The 20856-nt window shown below is 35.3% G+C and overlaps 1 pseudogene; it reads left to right on the top strand.

The window, feature by feature from the left end:
* LOC136836108 (peptidyl-glycine alpha-amidating monooxygenase B-like) overlaps nt 1–20856 on the top strand; it is a 117382-nt pseudogene that overhangs the window by 88736 nt on the left and 7790 nt on the right.

Genomic DNA, 20856 nt, shown 5'->3' with positions numbered 1-20856 from the left:
ACTACTTTCTCATGTTTGTCACCTTAGATTTCTCTTTACTTTTTTTTTCCACCACTGGAATCATGAGGTTGACTCAGCTTTGGGCTGTACCTCAAGCTCAAGATTTCTGTATTTTCTTTGTTCCATGAGGGCTTGTGAGATCCCAAGAATGACCTATTACTTTGGAGATCCTTTGCTGCTAAAATTGCCCTTTCAAGTGGGCTAGTGTGACTGTTGTTTGGGGCCTTACGCCTATTCTACACTCACTTTTTTTATATAGGCTCAGTCAACCATGGTCTTCTGATTCTCTTGGACATTTAGTTATTTAGCCCAGTAGCCCTCCTCTTTCTTTTAAAAGTGGATTGGCATGTTTGAGATTCATGCATAAAGCAGAAGTATGATTTTTCAAAGTACAGGCAGTCCCCACAACGCACGTGGCTCGGTTAATGGCGATCCAGTTTTATGGGCTTGTCTAGTGACGAAAATCAATTTTCGGCACCGAATCGCTGATTTAACATGGCGCCCGATAATTGGGTATTGGTGCGATACATACCAACAGAGGTGCCGATAACTGAAAATTGCGATAAGCCCAAAAGTGCCAGAAACGCCATTCTCGGTTAGTGGGCAATTTTCGTTATTATCACACCCCCAGAAAGGAACCCTGATAACCGAGGACTGCCTGTATGGCTTTGTATTGAAAAAATGGATTTTGTTTTTAAACAAGAGTATATGTGAAAAATATTTTTGAGTTATATGGGGTATGTTAAAGTTAGTTGTTCTCAAAAATTTTTTAATTATATGATTTTTTTTTATATGAAAGAACACTTGGGTAATCATTTTGCAGTGTTCATAGTGATGGTGTACTAGTAGTACTTTATTTCCTGAGTTCTTTGATGTTTCATGAAAATATTTATAGGCTGTTATTTACAAATAAATCAGTCACAAGTTAGCTATATTAATAGTATTTTTAAACATAAGTTTCAGAAGATAGAATGTGGGAATAGTAAGTATTTGCTTATAAGAATAAATGTGATTTTAGTTTGATTTCATATGATAGTTTAGTAATTTTATGAAGCAATATTTTGTTTAATCACACAGCTCATCCCTCAGCATGGGACTTATAATACCATTCATGATATATAATTCAAATTATACAGCAGGTTTCTGAGTCCATTCTTATTTTGACATGTTACTTTCTGGAATTTGCTTTGATGTCAGTATTAGCATCATTATTCCACTGTAAGCCAAAAGCATTGAAATTTAATGATTACTTTTCGTGAAATTTATAGGGTATTGAATGTTAACTTAGAATTTATAATTATTTGTCAGGCGCTGTTACTAAAGAAGGCAACAATCAAGAAAAAAACCATGCTTTAGCATAGCAGTGGTATTACCGCTGTGCACTGTTGTCCCATTTTCCTCGGCACTCCAGAAGAATTACCGTTTCTTAATAATAAGGTAAGGTACTGCATTTTCCATATCATTGCACAAAGTTTGGACATTGTACTTATTTTCAGCTTTGTACCACGGATTTAACTCTTGACAAAGATGACAATATCTGGGTAACCGATGTTGGTCTCCATCAAGTTCTTAAATTCCTCCAAAATATGGAAGTGAACCCCACTCTTGACCCTTTTGGCACAAGGTAAGGTATCTTTTATAATGAAGTATTTTTCAGTGTACAAATGAAGGCTGTGGGTTCTTAATCTATATAGGTATTAATTATGAAATTAAAGGCAGGCAAATTGCATAGAAGTTTTGTTTCAGGAGAAATTTGTGTGAAACAAGAATATTATGATTAACCTTAGATTTTTAGAAAGTTCTCATGTCCATTTTTATTTTGCAGATTTGAACCAGGAAGTGATGATACCATTTCTGTAAGCCAACAGGAGTAGCTGTATTGACCAGTGGCGAATTTTTCGTATCAGATGGTTGTAACGCACGAATTATAAAGTACTCAGCTGATGGGAAAATCTTGTTCCAGTTTGGAAAGGAACCAGTGGTGGCTTTGGAGGCAAGTTGTTTGTTGTTATTTGATTGATATTCTACTTCAGCAGTTTCCCATTCTTTTAGGTGCCCTGTTATTTACTCAGTTTTCCCTCTAATTGAACTTTGTGGTACTTGAATGAATGTTAGTTAATCATTGAATTTAGATTTTAGCTTGGTATTTTACACTAATGGAACAGTTTTATTTACAATATGTGGAAAATATCATGGTAGTAGGAATGATGGCAGTTTGCATGTAACTCTTACATTGTCTTCAATAATCTTCCAGGATTGGAATCAGTTCTCCGCTCCAGCAACCTTCAGTATACCTCATGCTTTGACTTTAGTAGAAAGTCAGGGGAACTATGTTGCTGATAGAGAAAATGGCAGAGTTCAGTGCTTTACCATTGAACAAGGAAAATTTGCAAGGCAATTCCAAATTTGATGGCTCAAAGGCAGTCGATTTTTCTGTCAGTTATACTCCAGCCCATGGTGTTTCCTTTCTGTCATTCTTGAGGTTTAAGTGCAAGTTGAAGGTTCTTCAGTATTTCCATTCCTTTCATTTAACTTGTTAAAATTTGAATTTTTCCAAAAAGAAATAAAATTAGATTGGACCATTTCATTTGTAATCACAGATATGATGGGAGGACCAATGAGAAATTTAACAGATGAGAATTTTCAAATGTTTCCTGGAAATGAGACCCTAATGAGTGTTGGGGGTGTTAATAAGAAAATAGACATGCCCCTAGAAGGGATTTCTGTGAAACAAAGCAAAGAAATGCAGAGTGAACCTGAGCCATAATGAAGGGCAAATAAAAATTTATACAATTCTTGCAATTGTGGTGGTAGGTCATAACTATCAAATTGAGAAGTTTGAAGGCAAGATTAATGGGAATGATGAAGCTGAAGTGACAGTTAATATGGCATGTGTCCCACCATGTTATTGAGGAAGAAAATGAAGGATATAGTTTTATTGTTTATAAATATTTCAAGTTCCTGTGGGCTTGTTAAAATCTCGGCATGTTGGATGAGGCTATAGTTTGGAGACCCTGGTGTTTAATATTGATTTTTTTGGCACTACAGAGCAGTAGTGAAAAGGACCTGGTTACTTTATAATCCAGTGAGTACATTAATATTGACTTCATTTAACATGTTTCAGATAGAAATGGTTGTACCAGATAAATCCTTCAAGTGTAATTTTAAATTTCAGGAGGCAAGTTGTTTGCTGTGCAAATGGACTCAAATATTTCACCACACAGAAGGTGCTAGTTTTTGAAGTAGACTTCACTTCTGGTGAACTGCAAGGTGCCTTTTAGTCCAAACAATCAGGTATGTGCAGAATAGACATTGCAGTAATTTATGTTTTGGATTGGAGAAAGGGTGAAAAGATCATATATAATATATTAATAGATATTTAGAAAGTAAGTGTAATAAGTTTTTTTGCAGTAGTTACAGGACACTTGCAAGTAACCTTTTTTAAGTAAATTCTGTCACTCAAGTCATTCTGTAGTCATATACAGTAATGGTAGAAACTTCACTTATTCTAGTTAGGTGTAAAATCAAATTTATAAAATCTTTACTATAAAAGTTGAATAGATCGCTGTTGACTTATGGTGTTTATACTAAAGCTTGTAAGTATGACACTTGGACAGTATATTAGTATTGGATATTTATGTGAGGAAAATTACTAGATCATATGTTTTTTAGTACTTAATACAGTTTCTTTCTGTCATGGAACTAAGTGGCCTGCTGTTTAGGAAACCCTGTAGTTTACATGTGTGTGCACTGAGTGCTGAAAGACAATAAATATTCTTGGGTTAGGTTGTTCTTTAGCAGTGATTGCAAACTTTGGTTTTAAAGGGTTTTAGTATATACAGGTGTTTGGACCTAGATTTATTGGTTTTAGACTTTAGCTTCACACTATATATAAAGGATCATCATGGATGAGTGGTTAACTTTTTATGATTACATGATCAGCTTCACACTATATAAAGGATCATCATGGGATGAGTGGTTAACTTTTATAGGATTACATGATTTTAAAATTTCACAAGGACATTTTAATTACAAAATCTTAATTATTGCAGGGTTTAAGTAACCCATGATATCGATGGGTGTTCCTGATGGTGCTGATGTGTTTAGCAGAAATAGGTCTTAATAACTTGTGGAAATTTGAATTAGTGTTAACATTTTTATTCATGGGGATATCTGTTAATCTCTGTATCAAAGTTTGCATGATTTTATTTTTTTTATGTTTCTTTTTATATCTTTGTGGGTTTGAAGGATCTTATTGACATTGTATTCTTTAAATGTTCTGTATTACTGTCTCTCATTACAGTTCCTCTTTCCTTGGAATGTCCCAGGCACATGCCAAATTAAACTGTACAGTTAATGAGTACCTGTTGTGTTTGATAACACGTGTGTATACCAAATACGAGGGTAAGTCAAAAGTTCCAGGAAAATTCAATATACTCTTTATTTAAGGAAATTCAAACATCATTTTTCACATATCTACCATCTAACTCTATACACTTTCAAGGCGCTGTTTCCACCTCTGCAACCCTCTTTGTAGAAATTTGGGGCCTTTCTATTAAACCATGTTGAAACTGCATGTTTAGCAGCATCCAAAGATTCAAACCGGACTCCTCTTAAGTGTTCCTGAGTTTTGGGAACAGGAAAAAATCTGAGAGCGAGCAAGATCAGGACTATAAGGAGGATGTGGAAGAGTTTCCCACCTAAATTTCCGTTAGGACTTCTCTTGCAACCTTTGATGAATGTGCTGGAGCGTTATCATGATGGAACAAAATTCTGCGGTGCAACTTTCCTCGACGTTTTTAGCCAATGCAGTCTTCAGTTTTTGCAAAACACCTTTGTAGTAGTTCCCGGTGATTGTTTTTGTCCTTAAGGAAATCAATCAAAATCACTCCTTTGGAGTCCCAAACACTGTTGCCATAACCTTCTGGGCAGATCTCGCCACTTTGAACTTCACTGGTGCAGCTGAACCTCTTGGTAACCATTGCTTTGATTGAATTTTGCTTTCTGGGTCATATTGATGGATCCAAGTTTCATCTCCAGTAACAATCCGGTCAAAAACTCTGATTCATTTGATTCAATCGCTTCGTTAAAACTGCAAGAGAAAGTTCAGCTCTTTGATGCAGTTGGTCTTGGCAACGCTTTTGGGACCCAACGTGTTGAAAGTTTACTCAAACCAAGATTTTCATTTAAATTGAAAATGCGGAACCATGGGAGATCCCCAGTTTCATTAGCTATCATATCGATAGTAATCCGACAATCTTCATCCACCAGATTCTGCACCAAAGCCACAATTCTTTCATTTTTGCAGTCGATGGTCTTCCTCTTGGTTGTCTTTGAGGTCCTCCCGACCATCCTTAAATCGCTTTATCCAATCATAAACAACTGATTTAGATGGGAGAAGAATCTCCATAAACTTGCAAAAGCTTCAATAATTTTTCCTGGTTTCCAACTCAGCTTGGTCAGGAACTTGATGTTAGCTCTCATCTCAAAAATTTTTATTTTCCATGGGTTCAAGAAGTTACTTTTCTGAAGCAGATGTTAATACCACGGTAGCAAGAGGATGACTGAGGTAACAAGTCTATATGGATCACTACATCACAGATAATTGTTTACCAAGTATTTGGGTTGTTTCATTCCTGTGTAAATACATCATTCAACAATTTTTCCTGGAACTTTTTGACTTACCCTTGTACATGCTGTAATAAATCCACAATCCCGAGTTGTGGAGAGAAACCGAGTGCCAAATTTACTGCAGTTAGGCATGGGTCACAAGTCGTGTGATCATCATTATCATCCTTTTACTGTCTTTTACTGATTTTCTTCTGAAGTCAGTATTAAGTTTTTGTACATTTCTTTATGTTTGTTTTTATGCCTCAGCAATTAGAGTAGGTTTTTGTTAATTGACTTATGAAATTTAGGCTGTCAAGCCAAGCACTGGGCCACTTCCAGCCATTCAGCACTTATGATAGTGAAAAGAGGGAGTTGGAGTGGTTGGACAGCAAGATATAGAGATTCAAAAAATAAAAGAAGTGAAGTAAAAGGATCATTATCTGAACATTTTTGCAAGTGTATTCTAGATAATTTTCATTACTGTGTTTTCTTTCTGTTTTGTGTTACGAGTTACCTTACAATAAATCTGCTTTTCCAGGGCAGAAGCAAGGCTAGAACTAGTAACAAATATTTTCCCAAAGATTATGTGATTTTCTTTGGCTCTGGGTGTTCCTGGTATTCAGTGGAATATGATCTCTATAATAAAATCCATGAGAAAGATAAATAGCCAAAGTGTTTAATAGCTTTTTTCTGTAAAAAAAGACCCTTGTTCAATGCGAATTCACATAACAAGAATCCATCAGCATTAACTCTGCATCTGCTTTGGTCATGGACAATTTCAGTCAGTTTTACATGTTTAATGGAATAACATATAACTGAAACTTTCATAGTATTCAATAAGAACAGGACAGCTGAAGCGGCAGAGTAACCACCAACTGGTATCCATCACTGATAAAATCTGACTTGTGGTTCACCACCCACCCATACTTCAGGTTATATGTCCTCGGTTTACGACGGGGTTCCGTTTGCATCCTGGTAACGTCGTAGTCCGTCGAAAATCGTCAAAATCATAAGAAAACCTTACTTTTGTGGTTGAAAACACTTAAATATTAGAAGCAGATCAAACACTTTTAAGCCGTTTAGCCATTTCTTCCGGTCGATCGGCGCACGACGCCGCAATAGGTATATAATCATACTTCTGAATCTCGAACGCCGTAAGTCGGGTTCCATGCCTAGGTTTCATCGACCTTCAGTCTCTACAATGCATATATGGGTAGTCCCTTTTGAAAGAGGAAGAGAAGTGAGGAACACTAATGATTTAGGCTAAGAGTGACACCGAACAAGCAAAGAGGTGCCTTTTGGGAAATCCTTCTCACATCCCAAGACCTGAGGTTGTGTGTCTTTCATTGAATAGAAGGTACAGGTATGAAAGTGCTTTGACTGCATTTAGGTAGCTGGTAGAGATATTCAGAAGGAGGTGTCAACGGTGGAAGACTAATGACCCCTTACTAGAACTAGGATCTGTCCCTGGAAATGTACTGCTTAAAATCATGAGTTATGTAGGCCGGCCTCTAGGTGTCAGCTTATCAGAGCGACAAAAGGCAAGATAGAAACTGTAGCGATTCAGCAGGCTGGTATTTCAAGCTACCAAGCATTTTTCTAGGTAACTTTGATAACATTTGAACAAGTGGACCTCATTAAAGTTCTCCTTATGCCAATAGGGACTCATATATGACCCAAAGTGTAGACAAGGAAAAGCTGTTTTTGGCAGGAAAGATAAGATACTCTAAGGGGTGCCACCTATCTGACTGCTGTTTTGGGTAGTGTTTGACTGCAGACCCATTATCTTAATATAGCTTACTTCATGTGTTGCTCAAACTTTCAGATATACCTCATCCAATTTAGAGGAAAAAAGATCAGCTGGCAAGGGTAAGTTTGTGCATACACTTAATGTCTGCCAACTGCTCATTGGCTTCCAGATTCCCAGACTTTGAATCTCTTTTGACTCAGTTCGTTACCTTTTTAATGAAAGTGACTCAGTTAACCACCAGGGACCCAAGAGACCTTATGCACAGCAGTAAACTACTGAAGCCAGCTGATATTTTTTCTGCTACAGTGGATGAGGTGTCTGGGATTTATTGCTATACACAAAATAGGCTATATGAAAGGAAATGAGTTTGTACTGGCAAAATTAATGATATTCTTAAAAACTGAATTTTTAATCTGTTAATTGGCATTCTTGCTTGAATATGCAATCTGATGTTAAGGTTTAGTAAATGTTAGGTGTGTGTAACAGTGAAGCAGAAAAATAATAAAAGATGTTGGATATTGTCAAAACTCACATTGAGTAAAGCTTAACTTTGAAACAAGGGTTGCATATCTTCGAAAACAATTAACATAGGTGTGTTGATGGTGCTCAAGGCTGTCACTCATGTTAGTTTTTAGAATGCAATTGATATGAGATATCTTGGAAAGAGAAAAGCTTTGTGCTTGTATTTTGATTGAAATTTGTTGTGTTACTTGATTCACATGCCCTGGACTATGGCCGCCTCCTTTGGATATATTAGGAGTACTTGTAAATTTCTTGCTCCCTGGATAAAGCTTTTAAGTGTCCTGATAGCATCCTTGATGCTTTTCAAGTGATTCTGGAATTACAGTTTTAGTTGGTTTGCATGCCATGGACTTTGGTCTCATCCTTTGGATACTTTGGGGAAACTGGTGATAAATTTCTTGGTTTTTAGGTAAAAATTTTCAGACTATTCTGAGATTGTCATTCTTTGTGTTGATATTATGTAATATTTTATTCGTTAATCATAAAATTTTTGGAAGCTTCCAGTCTTTATTGTCAATGATAAAATATGGTTTATGCATTCACAGACAAATTGAGATGTGAGCGCTTTTCTATTAAGCAAAATTTTTTCCCAACTCCAGATGAGGATGCCCCAGTCCAGGTTATACAACCTAGCCTTTTGGAGCGTGTCACCAACTTCTTTAAGTTCACCCTCAGTTAGAGTACTTTTCTCAGGCACACATTATTATTGAGTGTTTGAGGTTTTGAGTTTATTAGTTCAGAGGTTACAGGGACAGTACATTTTTGGTACAGACTTTAACTACCCATGTTACAGCTTGAGTCAGGAGGCAGTTTCCTATAGAAACCCTGCGTTTTAAAATTTAGGTTACCAGTTATAGTACAGTGAGTTAACCCTCAGAATGGACGCTGTATGTACGCAGGTCAAGTGCACAGCATAGCTTATCTTGCTTTATCCTGTTCTTTTATTTAGAAAAGTTTATAATATCTTGGAAATACTACTTGAGTGGGAAAGTCATTCATCACCATCATTATGGTCAACAATTTCAAGTCAGGTTTTCCCTCTTCTATCTTGTACGCTTTCTGCAGGAAGTTCCATCTGGTCCTGGTCTTTGCTTATGCCTTTTCTCTGTGTTCTGGGATTCCCCATATCTACTGTTTTCTGACATGACACTGATTGTAGCAATTTTATTATTTGTTTAGTGTAAAGGGAAAGAACTGAAAACTTCAGAACTCAGGGAAGGGAAAGTTTTTAGAATATATTGATTCAGAGTATGAAATATTGTCTAGCCTACTGAAGTTTTTCCTTGAAAAAGACATAGGATAAAGTTTATCCACTTACTGAATTTTTTTTAGTAAAGTTACAATATATTAACCCTTAAATGCCGAGCCTCTATTTACGAAAGTGTCTGCGTATGCGGTCAGCGTTTAGAGATTAGCGCCAAAGCGGAAAAAGTTTTTCAAAAATCACAGCAAGCTTAGTTTTTAAGATTAAGAGTTCATTTTTGCCTTTTTGACATTGCTGAAGTTTAGTATGCAACCATCAGAAATGAAAAAAATATCATTATCATATATAAATATTGAATATATGACAGCGCATAAAAAAAATTTCATATATAATTGTATACAAATCGCGCTGTAGGTTAAAACGGTTAAAGTTAATGAGTTATTTTTTTTCTTTGTATTGTACACTAAATTACGATGATTTTGGTGTATAACAAATTGTAAAACGATCAAAGAACACAGAAAATAATATCACAAAATGATGCATGAATTCATGTAGCAGCGGACGTAAAAAAAGTTTTAAAATTCACCATAAATCGAAATATTGTGCTAGAGACTTCCCGTTTATTGCAAAATGAAGGTAATTGATTGAATATTACTAGAATGTAGTGTTTTAGCTTACAATTGCGTTTCGACCATTTCGGTCGAGTCAAATTTGACTGAAGGTTGATTTTGGCACACTGTGATTTATAGGAAAATATTTCAAAACTTATAGAAGCTACAACCATGAGTTATTTTTTGTTGTATCTACATGAAATTTGCACATTTTCATATAAAACTTAACAACTATATAAAATGGTGCAAAACATTACGACAAAATGACAAAAGAATTTCCGAGATGTTCGGCTGAGTTACGGCATGAGCGTGAAGAGATTTTTTCAAATTCACCATAAATCGTAATATTGCGAGACTTCCCAATTTGTTGCAAAATGAAGGTAAATGATTGAATATTACTAGAGAATGAGTTTTAGCTACCGTTGCATTTTCTACCATTTCGGTCAAGTCGAGAAGTTGACTGAAGGTTGAAATTTTGGCACATCGTGATTTATATGAAAAATATTTCAAAACCGATAGAAGCTACAATCATGAGTTATTTTTTGTTGTATTCACCACTTGAAATTGTACATTTTATATATAAAACTTTATGTAATGATTAATATAAAACTGTGCAAACATTACGACAAAGTGACAGTTAATTTCTGAGATGTTCGGCGAAAGACAGCATACGGGCCGTAATGAAAAAGAATTTTTAAAATTCAATAAATCGAAAATATTGTGCCAGACTTCCAATTTGTTGCAAATGAAGGTAAATGATTGAATATTACTAGAATGTAAGAGTTTTACTTACAATTGCGTTTTCGGCCATTTTCAGTCGAGTCAAGGTGACTGAAGGTTGGAATTTTGTAGTCGACGCACGGTATGTCCGGCGCGTCACACCGACAGACAATTTGTCGACGATCGTCAGTCTACAGTTTAAGTGTTAAGAGATATGATGGAGCTATTAAGAACAAGCCCGTTGGCCCAGCCCTATTAGAGTTAAGAATGTTAACTCAGTGGTCTGATTAAACTTTATGACAGTAGTAATAATGCAAATACCTAAAATGATGGACATTTTGTCAACTATATTCTCACATATGAGAACAGCCTGCACCCAATGCAATAAAAAAATGTTTATGCCTGGCATCCTGCAGATTATCTTTTATTTATCCTAGGTAGCCTATAAAGGATTTCCAGCTCTTTTGAAGGTTAAACTACCCAATAATAATACTAAAAATAGCCTAGAATGGAGAAAAAAGTAAGTGGATTATTGAGTATGTCTGACATTTAATAGGAATTTTAATAGCAAAACCGACACCAGCTTCTCATGCACAGAGTGGAATTCAAAATGAAATGCTGCTCAAACTAAATTCACTTGTTCATATGCACACACTGCACAGCTTAGGGAAGCATGCCTTTTATTCATATGCTATGTGGTTTTGATAGAAGAGAAAGGCTAAATTAGACTTAGCAGTTCCATTGATGGAACTCAAAAGTAGTGGAAATTCATTTTGGCATTTTAGTGCTGGATGTGCCCTGTGGTCATAGTAGGAGCCCACGACTGTGTCCCTTGAATGGTAAGTTTTCCTGAAAGAGGATAGAGTAGCGACTAAGCTCTGCTGTGCAGATCTGTATAGAGCCAAAAAGCAAAAGAAACTCTTTGTTATTCCTTTATTGATTCCGTTAATCTCATGGACTGTTCCCAATTTTTAGTAAATCACTGTGCCTCATAGTCTATAATTTTTCTGTCACTGGTATAAATGTCTCAAAGAAATTGCCTGCAGACAGAGTATGTAAAAATACACGTATTTATTTAGTTTAGCCATGTCTTGTGTTTAGTACCTAAAGGATTGTGTTAAAGTAAATATTTGGAAGAGGTGAGAGAGAGGGAACTTTAAGTAGTATAACTTAGCATCTTTTGAGTTCTTAAAAATAGCAGCAGCTCCCCCCCCCCTGGTTAGATCATTGCAAATTAGGTCACTTCTTATTGTCAGTCAGACAAAATGCACGAAAATTTGTAACGGTAAATGTTTTTATTTTGTTTTCACTGTCATTATTTTGTAAGTCTTATTGTAAGGTATTTAGAGAATCAGTGGTTGTATAATGATTTGATAATATTTATTGTTATTTACTGAATGGTTTGTCCATTTAAAAACCTATTTATTTTTATTTATTGAATGGTTTATCCATTTAAAAACCTGTTTTGTTATTTTGTCGGTATGTAATTTAACTTGTTTCTTATGTTTACATATTGTTAACAATAAAAAGAAAATATGCTATCAACATTAATATCCTTGTAAGCATAGAAATTGATGTGGGATACAATAAATATAATTGCCACTTTGTGTTGTTAGCTGTGGTAGTGTTTATTTAAGCTCAATGAAGTTATGTTTCAACTTTTGCTCATCATCTGAAAAGTGTTGTTCTTAGGTGGTATGTGATATGTATAATGCATATTATGGGTTTTAATCATCTGTTGTTTTCATCAGTTACTGTTAAAATGTGAAATGATAAAGAACAAAGAGTAAAGTTCATGAAGAATTAATATTGTCAACTTTTGGTATTTGCTAGTTCTGCTCTATTTGTAGACCAGTTTATTTGAGATTCAAAAGGACTTCTGAGTATATGTTTATTTTTTTCATTCTGAAACAGGATGCTATGTAGTAGACTATACTTGCAGTAATTTATTATAAATTAATCATTATTTATGGCTTAACTTTGTTTGAGGCATTTGAGCCACATTTTTTCGACTGCCATTGTGATCACTTGAGAATTTTTTCTAAGATGAGTGTGAAACTTGAACAGTAGTAGTAGTAGTAGTAGTAGTAGTAGTAGTAGTAGTAGTAGTATTATCATCAACACTTGGTAACGGTTGATTCTCACAGGGCACACTCAAAGAATTTATTTTTAAACGATTATTGAAAATAGAGCATAGTAAAGTAAAGAGAGGAGACCAAAAGGAACATATTAAAAGTAAAAAGCAGAAAGCAGTTGTAGCTGGGGATGAAGGGACACTACAGAAAAGACAGAGAACTGTCTATAATGTATCACGCAAGGGACACAGTAGCTATTAACCATCTACAGGGATAAGAAAGAGCAGTCGTGTGTATTCTGTGGTAAAGTTTATTATTCCTTGTCTTGGGTAAATTTATTCAATTTCTAAAGCTGTGAGTATTTGTACAAGACTCTTGGCTGTTCGTGTGGACTTGGACTAAAGGAAAATGGTTGGTAAAACATGGGCGGTGATACGATGAGAAAAAAAATCTATTTTCTACTAGAACCAGAACAAGTCTTCCATATAAAACTAAGAAGTGATGTGGAAGAGGATTTAGGAGACTAGAGAAGTGTCAAATTGACAGTAATAAAAGGAGAGGCCTGAAATCAGAAGTTTAGAAAATGAATGGACAGGGGGAAGTAGTAGAGGCAGAATAGAAGACTGCTGTGCAGGGGAATGTGAATAAGAGATATGAACATAGCTCAGAGGTTTAATCTGGTTCCTCAGAAAAGAAATCTATGTACCCTAGGATAAAGTAGCCTTGGCATTCTGGAGTTGGAGACAAGGGAGAAGAAAGATGGTCAGAAAGATTTTAATCCATTTCCTGAGAGAAGAAATGTGTGTACCCTAGGTGCAAGGTAGTCTTAGCATTCAGAGGAGGAGAGGGAGAGGAAAAAAGACCAGAAAGATCTTAAAATGCAAAAGGTGGGAATAAATTTACAACCCCTTAATTGAATGACTCAAAATTTATTAAATGACTCTAATTGAATGCAATGTTACTGTGGCCTGCAGCATCATTACTATCTGCCTTTTACTATATTGTCAATTCGTTGCCTTTGGCCTCTTTTTCAATCATCTTTCCAGCTTCCCTAACTTTACCTCTCTTTAGTCCTCCCCATTCATTTAAGAACAAGTTCTTTGGGCAAGTTGTGTGAGAATAGAAATGTGGATCAGTGGTCCCGTCCAACAAATAAATAATGATAATATAACAATAACAGTCAGCCCTTTGTTCTTCAAAGAGGTAAGGTATGGTAACTCAGGTTATGGATTATGAAAGACATATTGAAATACATGAGAAGTTAGCACATATGTTTGTAATTTGTGGTATATGTATCTAACTTGGAAAAAGAATCTAATGGTGATTCAAGTATTTGATCTGCTCCCATTAATTTTTCAACTTGTATTTTTGTACATTTATGGAAAGTATGTATGCAGTACATTCAAATAAGTTGCAGATATGTATGTGAATATTATATAATTTGTTATTTTATGATATATACAGTATTTAGCACAACTCACTTGATAGTTGACTTCCCAGGAATTTTAGACATTTAAAAAGCCTTCAGCTCTATGAGTAAAGAAATTCTTACTTACAAACCACATATGGTTGCTTATTGTTTAGTTTTGTTTGTTATGCTGACTTGTAACTACAGTAAATATAATTAAGTTAGCTCTTCAGGTAGATGGGAAAAAGGGTTATGGGTACAGGACACCTATTATACAGACTAAAGTTACAACTGACCTCACCCAGACGCCTTTGACGGTAATTAGCCCAACCTCGTAACTCAGTTTTTGAAGACATGAATTTCATATGTAACCTTGGCAGTTTAGACTAATATATAATATTTATATGATTCTGTATACTATGAAAAACTGAAATTGTCAGGATATGGAATTGTTGGTTTCTCTACATTGTCGTGATAATGTATGTTTTTTCAACAGAATCTGTGACCAGGGCCAGTACAAAAGCTCCGGACATTTCACATCCTGCAAAGATAGAAATCAAACCTGAAAGCATATCAGAAGGTACAGTCATGAATTTTAGTTTTTGTTTTTAGAAAGTGAACATAAAGTAACCTTTATCTTTTTAAAATAAAAAGTTTGAGTAACATTTTTATAAACCAGTATTTTCCTAAGATATCAGGTGAATGGAGTAACCCCCTCCTTTACAAAATATTTATACATGGGACGCTTTTGTTGCCATGATTCATGTTCAACATAAATATGTAACCTGTAAATCTTGTTCAAAGAGCACGTAGTAAAATGTTATATTACTTAGATTATTGTAGCTTAGCAGTGTTTAGCTGCTGTACTATCAGAAAAGAAGTTACTTAATTTGCAGAGTTGATGTGAAATAGGGAAGTAGATGCATGGTGCACTCATCCATATGGATATTGGCTATTAAATTGGAAACGAGAACTGAGAACCTCCCTCCTAATCCAAGTTTATGTCGCACAAAGTGCGGACCACTAAATTTACTTCAACTTTATATTTACTTATCTCTTCTCTTATATGCACTGAAAAGATTCAAATGGGTGACAGAAAGGGGAAAATGCAGATATGAGTAATTTTTTTTTCCCCCCTTTGCCTATACTAGCCTACCCCAAACCTGAGTCTAACCATGCAATTTCTTTGCATTCACTATATATACATGTATAAAATAATTTAAGTAAGCAATAAAAGCAAATTGGTACATTTCATGTACAGTACCTTATATTTGTATTGAATGCTTGTGTGAAAGTTTATGCGTTAGGCGAGGATAGACTACAATTTGGTTTCATTGTTCATGCTAAGCAGATAGAGAAGGACATTATGTCTGGTCAGAGGAAAATAATATCCTGCAGTCTAAGAAAGTATTCTTCCTTTTCATTATATGAAGTAGTTAGGATTACGTTATTGTCTCTCTTTTTTTGCTGTATTTTAGTTTACAATGTCACTATTCATAAATTAGGACATGGTGGAAACAGTAATGGTTTTTTGCAGGGAAACATCTCATTATTAAAAAAAATTGTTGCCCATGTAATATCATCTCTATTAGTAAATTACTTGTTTGTCATCCACTTCTGTTAATATTCCTTGCGTCAGCCATTATTACAAAGGTTTGTTTTCACTAACTATTTTAGATTACAAAGCTCATTTTTTATTTGGATTATTTGTTTATTAGTATAACCATTTAAAAAAATTTTTCTTTTAGGAACAGCAAAGGCTATCAAATCAACAATAACATTTGGTAGCAAATGGTCCTCAGCTGGTGTTTCAACTGTTGTTCTCGGCCTTTTAGCTGTCCCCATTGTTGTTTTGACTACTCTTACACTTATTATACGTGCTCGCAGAAATGGTAAGTTGAAGCAGTATACAAGCCTATTTTACATGATATTGCAGTCACATTAGCAAAGCATTGAATCTGTAACTGAAAGATCTTGTTTCTTTATGGTATCCTGGTTATTAGAGGGAGACTCCATATTCATACATATCATTAGCTCATCTGGGCACCTAGCATATTTTGGGAGGCCTCTTCTTTCCATTCCATTTTTTGAAGTTAATATATCATTACTGTTATCTTTTAGTTGCCATAAAAATGTTAAGAGATGTTTGCTCATTGATTTGTATACAGTAATGAAGCTCGTCGAGACTGTTTGATATAGCATTAGGTTATGCAAGTATGTATCACTACATCTGTATGGCAGGCGTGCAGTGGCCAAACTCACCTTTGTAGTAGTGGTAGGGTATCTTTTTTGGCCGTTTTGCATTTTTATTGTGGAGAGAGAGAGAGAGAGAGAGAGAGAGAGAGAGAGAGAGAGAGGAATTGGAACACAGACCAAAAGCCAAGTGCTGAGACTTATGAGGTCATTCAACACTGAAAGGCATATTGATAGTAAGAAGGTTTGAAAGATATAACTGGAGGGAAACCTTGCAGTTGCACTATGAAGCAATTGTTAGAGAGAGTGGTAAGTCAGATGGAAGAAAGATAATATGAACAGAGTACAGTAAAAGGAATGAAAAGGGAACAGCTAGGGCTGAAGGATGCTGCAAAGAACCTGTGTAATGCCTACATGCACCACATTGAGGTGTAACTGCACTACCACAAGAGAGAGAGATTATTTTCTCATTAGAATGTCATACACATCATATCAGGAGTTTACCACAAAATTTAAATTTTGTCCACCTTTTGTTAATTAATTTAATTGCCAGTATTCATTCTTGTTAAATTATATAAAATCACACTTTATTTGTAATAATGAAAATATACTTGAAGGTCAAATAGCTTTTACCATAAAGAACTAATGTATTAGTATGGAGAGAGATGACAGAGCGATTAGGAAGGAGTGATGTTGGCATTTTTTTTTATTTTCAGTTATAATAGTAGTTAATTTACTAAAAGAATTGTAATAACCTTAACTATAATTTTATTGATTATGGCAGTTTTAAATGCTTTGTGATTAAAATGAATCTTCAGGCTATGGTAGTATCACAATTTACATGGCAAACTTTTGAGCAATAGAGGTAGCAAAAAAATTAGCTTCATATTGTCAGACACTGTAATTATGAAATATGTTTTTTGTTTCAAGGTGAAAAATAACTAAATCCTTATCTATCATGAGGATATGTTGTTATTTATGTACAGTATGTGTATGCATCAGGATAATTTAATTTCTCTAGTCTTGTTATGGATTTGGCAATCATTAGTTCATTGTGGTGCTGTGAAACTTGGTAAGTGCATTTGGGTTGTTTTGCAGTAAAGGAAACTGCGTGTGAAAGACTTTCGTGTTTCTCACACTGTCTCTTTGTGCTGGTTGCCAAAGTTATGAGTGATGTTACAGTGCACCACCTTTGGTGAAGACAGCATACAGGTGCTCCCAAAGTTACGATGGGGTTACATTCTGATAAATCTATCAAATGGCGGAAATATTGTAAGTAGAAAATGCATTTTAACAACCATATCCTAACAAACCCAAGTTGTATGTGTGCTCTTTGATACACTTCCAGAACAAGCTTGTTTCATTATTAAATTTGCTCAGGCAAATATTTTTCATCCATCTGATGCAACTGTTCATTGAACACTTTGGCATCTTACTGATCAGCACTTGCTGCTTCATTGCTGACCTTCACATTATGAAAATTATGATGCCTTGTTAAGTATTGGAACCACTCATGGCTTGCTGTAGTATCATCAGCATGCTCTTTAAGGATTTCAAAGCGATTTCTTGCCACAGCCTGGATTATCAGTAGGCTAAGTAGCATACTCTTCGGTATCTAGTTTGCCATACATGTAACAAATAATTTCTCCATTTTGCCAATCAGCCCGGTTTTTTTTTTTTTTTTTTTTTTTTTTTTTGACTGGATTTTACCAATGCTGAGGATTTCAGAGTATCACTATTTCACTTCTTACTTCTTATCCTTTGAGATGGTTGAGGTCATTAATTGTAAAAGCTAGTTCCTCTGCAGTGGCCATTACGGGTATGGCTGCTTCATGCTTTGGAAGTATCTGAAGTTTCTCCTCATGAGTAATTGCCTCCCTCCTTATCAGAAACATGAGGAGAAATTGGCATCTTATGGATATGATGGATGGTTAAAAACACAAGATACAGCAGAGCACCCCCCAAAAAAATATATATATATATAGTGGCAATATGCAACACAGTATCAGTTTATTGGTTGTATAAACTAGCAACTGAGAGATGAGGAGTGCTGCTGCTACCAGGATTCCAAGCATTCACAAGAGAACATTGTGCTGAATATTGCTTACCCAAGTAAAAATCAGACTTCAGAATTAGGAATATGGTTTCTATGGAATGTTTATTATTGCTATCACCATTTTAAAGTCAAATACCGAATCATAAAACAGACCGTCATGTAACCTGGGGTGTGCCTGTAGTTTTTTAAAAAGTTCAGCTAAGTTGACAGGAGTCGGTCATGTTTTAACATCCTCTACCCAGGTGTAGAGAGTCATCTTTTGGCTCGACCTCTTTCACCTAGAGAAACTACAATACTTATGTACATTAATTAACTTTAACATGTCCGTTGGGTTGTCTCAAACATGACTAAAGGCACATGAGAGCAGTGGAGCAGACTTGCTTATTAGCCAGAGTTAATGGCTATTTTCTAGTACCTTATGTCTTCCAGGGTAATTTCAGGGTTCATGTGGTAGCCTGGATGTCAAAAGTATAATAGTTGAGTTGACAAAAATCTGTGTTGAGAGAATACTGTATTAAGCTAAGAAACAGTCGTTAATTCTGGCAGGGACCACTAGGTGGCATTTCCTTAGTTCTTTTGTATTGCAAGAAAATACATTCTGCAAGTAAACTTTTGTTCCTTTTTAGGATCAAAAGTTTCGAATGGTTATATGATCTTTTAGACAAGGAGAGTTTCGAATGTTTATACGATCTTTTAGACAAGGAGAAATTTGGTTGATATCTCTTGTCTAAAGGCCCAAGAAAACTACCATTAGCTGTGGCTGAAATTTAATTTGAGTACCAGATGCAATTTTATCACCCACTTGGCTATCACACAACCAGATTTAGTATTGAAATATTAGTATTCCTGGAATCTTCAATAACTGGCATTTTAGTTATGTTCATAAATTTGTATCTAAGAAACCTATTAAAATTTCTTATAGTAACAGCATTGCAATGGTACTGTAACATTTAGGTACCAAGTTCAATTTGTGTATGATGAATTATGCAGATGTCACCTGTTAATAAAACACAAACTATTGATGTAAATTATTTTATTGTGAATTATTGTTCAATTTCCATCATTGGATAAAGATAAAAAAAATAAAACTATGGTTGACTTCACTTTGGGAAAGTAATCATGCTATGCCAGCTGTCCACCCAATCTGTGTGTGGAAATAACATTTTAATTAAGCTTTATATATAACTACTACTGTCAAAATACTTCCAGAAAAATGTATTCCAAAAATTTTCTTCATGTACAGATTTATTCACTACAAACCCATAGATCAGTCAATATGTATTGCTTATCATTACTGGAACAAAATCTACTTGCACCAATTTGTTCTGTAGACCAACCTCTGGAGTTAAGAGTATTATTGCATTGTTTCCACAGTATACTTAGTGGTTGTACCCTTGTATGCATGCTGCCATCATTCATTTTACTTTGTGTGACATTCCTTTCTTTGGGTATATTTTCATTAGTTTTACTCAATAAACAAAAACAAATTATTAGTGTGTATGTTCTTGTGAAGTCTGTGCTTTGCTTGCTCTTCTCCATTTTGTAAATAATGTGGTCTGTTTTCCCATATTTTTGTTTATCTCCTTGACTGTTTTTTAGCATGGAATGTATTTTCTTTCCTCTATAAGGACTGTACCTCTTAGTAGTGTCCCTCATGTTCAGATCAGCCGATTTGCCTCGGACATGCAGTCTACTTCCAAAACAAGTTGATTGCATTTCCTGTTTTACCCAAAACAAGCAGAGAATTTCTCATCTGCAAAGGTCTTGCCTCCCTCAGATTTTTCTGATGGTTGATGATCTGGCTGTGGGTTTGAGACAGGATATTCCTCTCAGCCACAGCTAAATCATCAATCTTCAGAAAATCTGAGTGAGGCGCGACCTTTGCAGATGAGATATACCCTTACTTGTTCTGGGTAAACAGGAACCCAATCAATGACTGACCATTCCTAACAGACTCAACAAGTATGTTGAGGCAATTGCTGCTGACCTGTACATGAGGGACAGAAGATGTACAGTACAAAGGAAAAAAGTTATAGAGAAAGTAAAATGAATTCAACAGAGGTACAAGGGTATATATAAATCACTACAGTAAGTATATACTATGAGAGCAATGCAACAACAATATTTACACCAAGGAGTTGTTCTATAGAACAAGTTACTGTTTATCATACTACTGTTTATCATACTACTCAAACAGAAGAGGACATGAGAGGAAGAGAGACAAAACTACTACTACTGTCCAAATATCTGCTGCCATGGATTAGGCTTCTTATGGTGTTAAAGACTAGTTCTTGGTCATGTGGAAAATGTCCATCATTTTCTGTATAGTATATCTGTCATTGTTATTGCAGTCCTCCTGGCCTTGCATTCCTTCTCTTGCCTGACAACCTGTTGCTGTCATCTTGCCTACACAATTTTTACTCTGATGAAAGGTACAGTAGGTTTTTCAGTTTCTTCTAGTTCCTAGCTTTGCAGCAGCTCAAGGACACTTTTTCAAGAGCAGCAGCCTGGAGATGCAACATTTCACAAGTTCCTCCAATTATAATGGTTCTCATTTCCAAAACTTTTTCTCTATATCCTGCCAGTAGCTCAGATCCCTCTTAGTCATGGTAGAGTCTGCTGTTGTCGATCATTCCTGAGGCATGAGTGTGAGGGAATCCAGGCTCTGCTGCGACAAGCTTTACATATCATCAGAGGAAAAGTTCCA

This window comes from Macrobrachium rosenbergii, chromosome 56 (assembly GCF_040412425.1).
Source record: "Macrobrachium rosenbergii isolate ZJJX-2024 chromosome 56, ASM4041242v1, whole genome shotgun sequence".
Lineage (NCBI taxonomy): Eukaryota > Metazoa > Arthropoda > Malacostraca > Decapoda > Palaemonidae > Macrobrachium > Macrobrachium rosenbergii.
The sequence above is the reverse complement of the archived record's forward strand: the minus strand, read 5'-3'. Positions and strand labels throughout refer to the sequence as shown.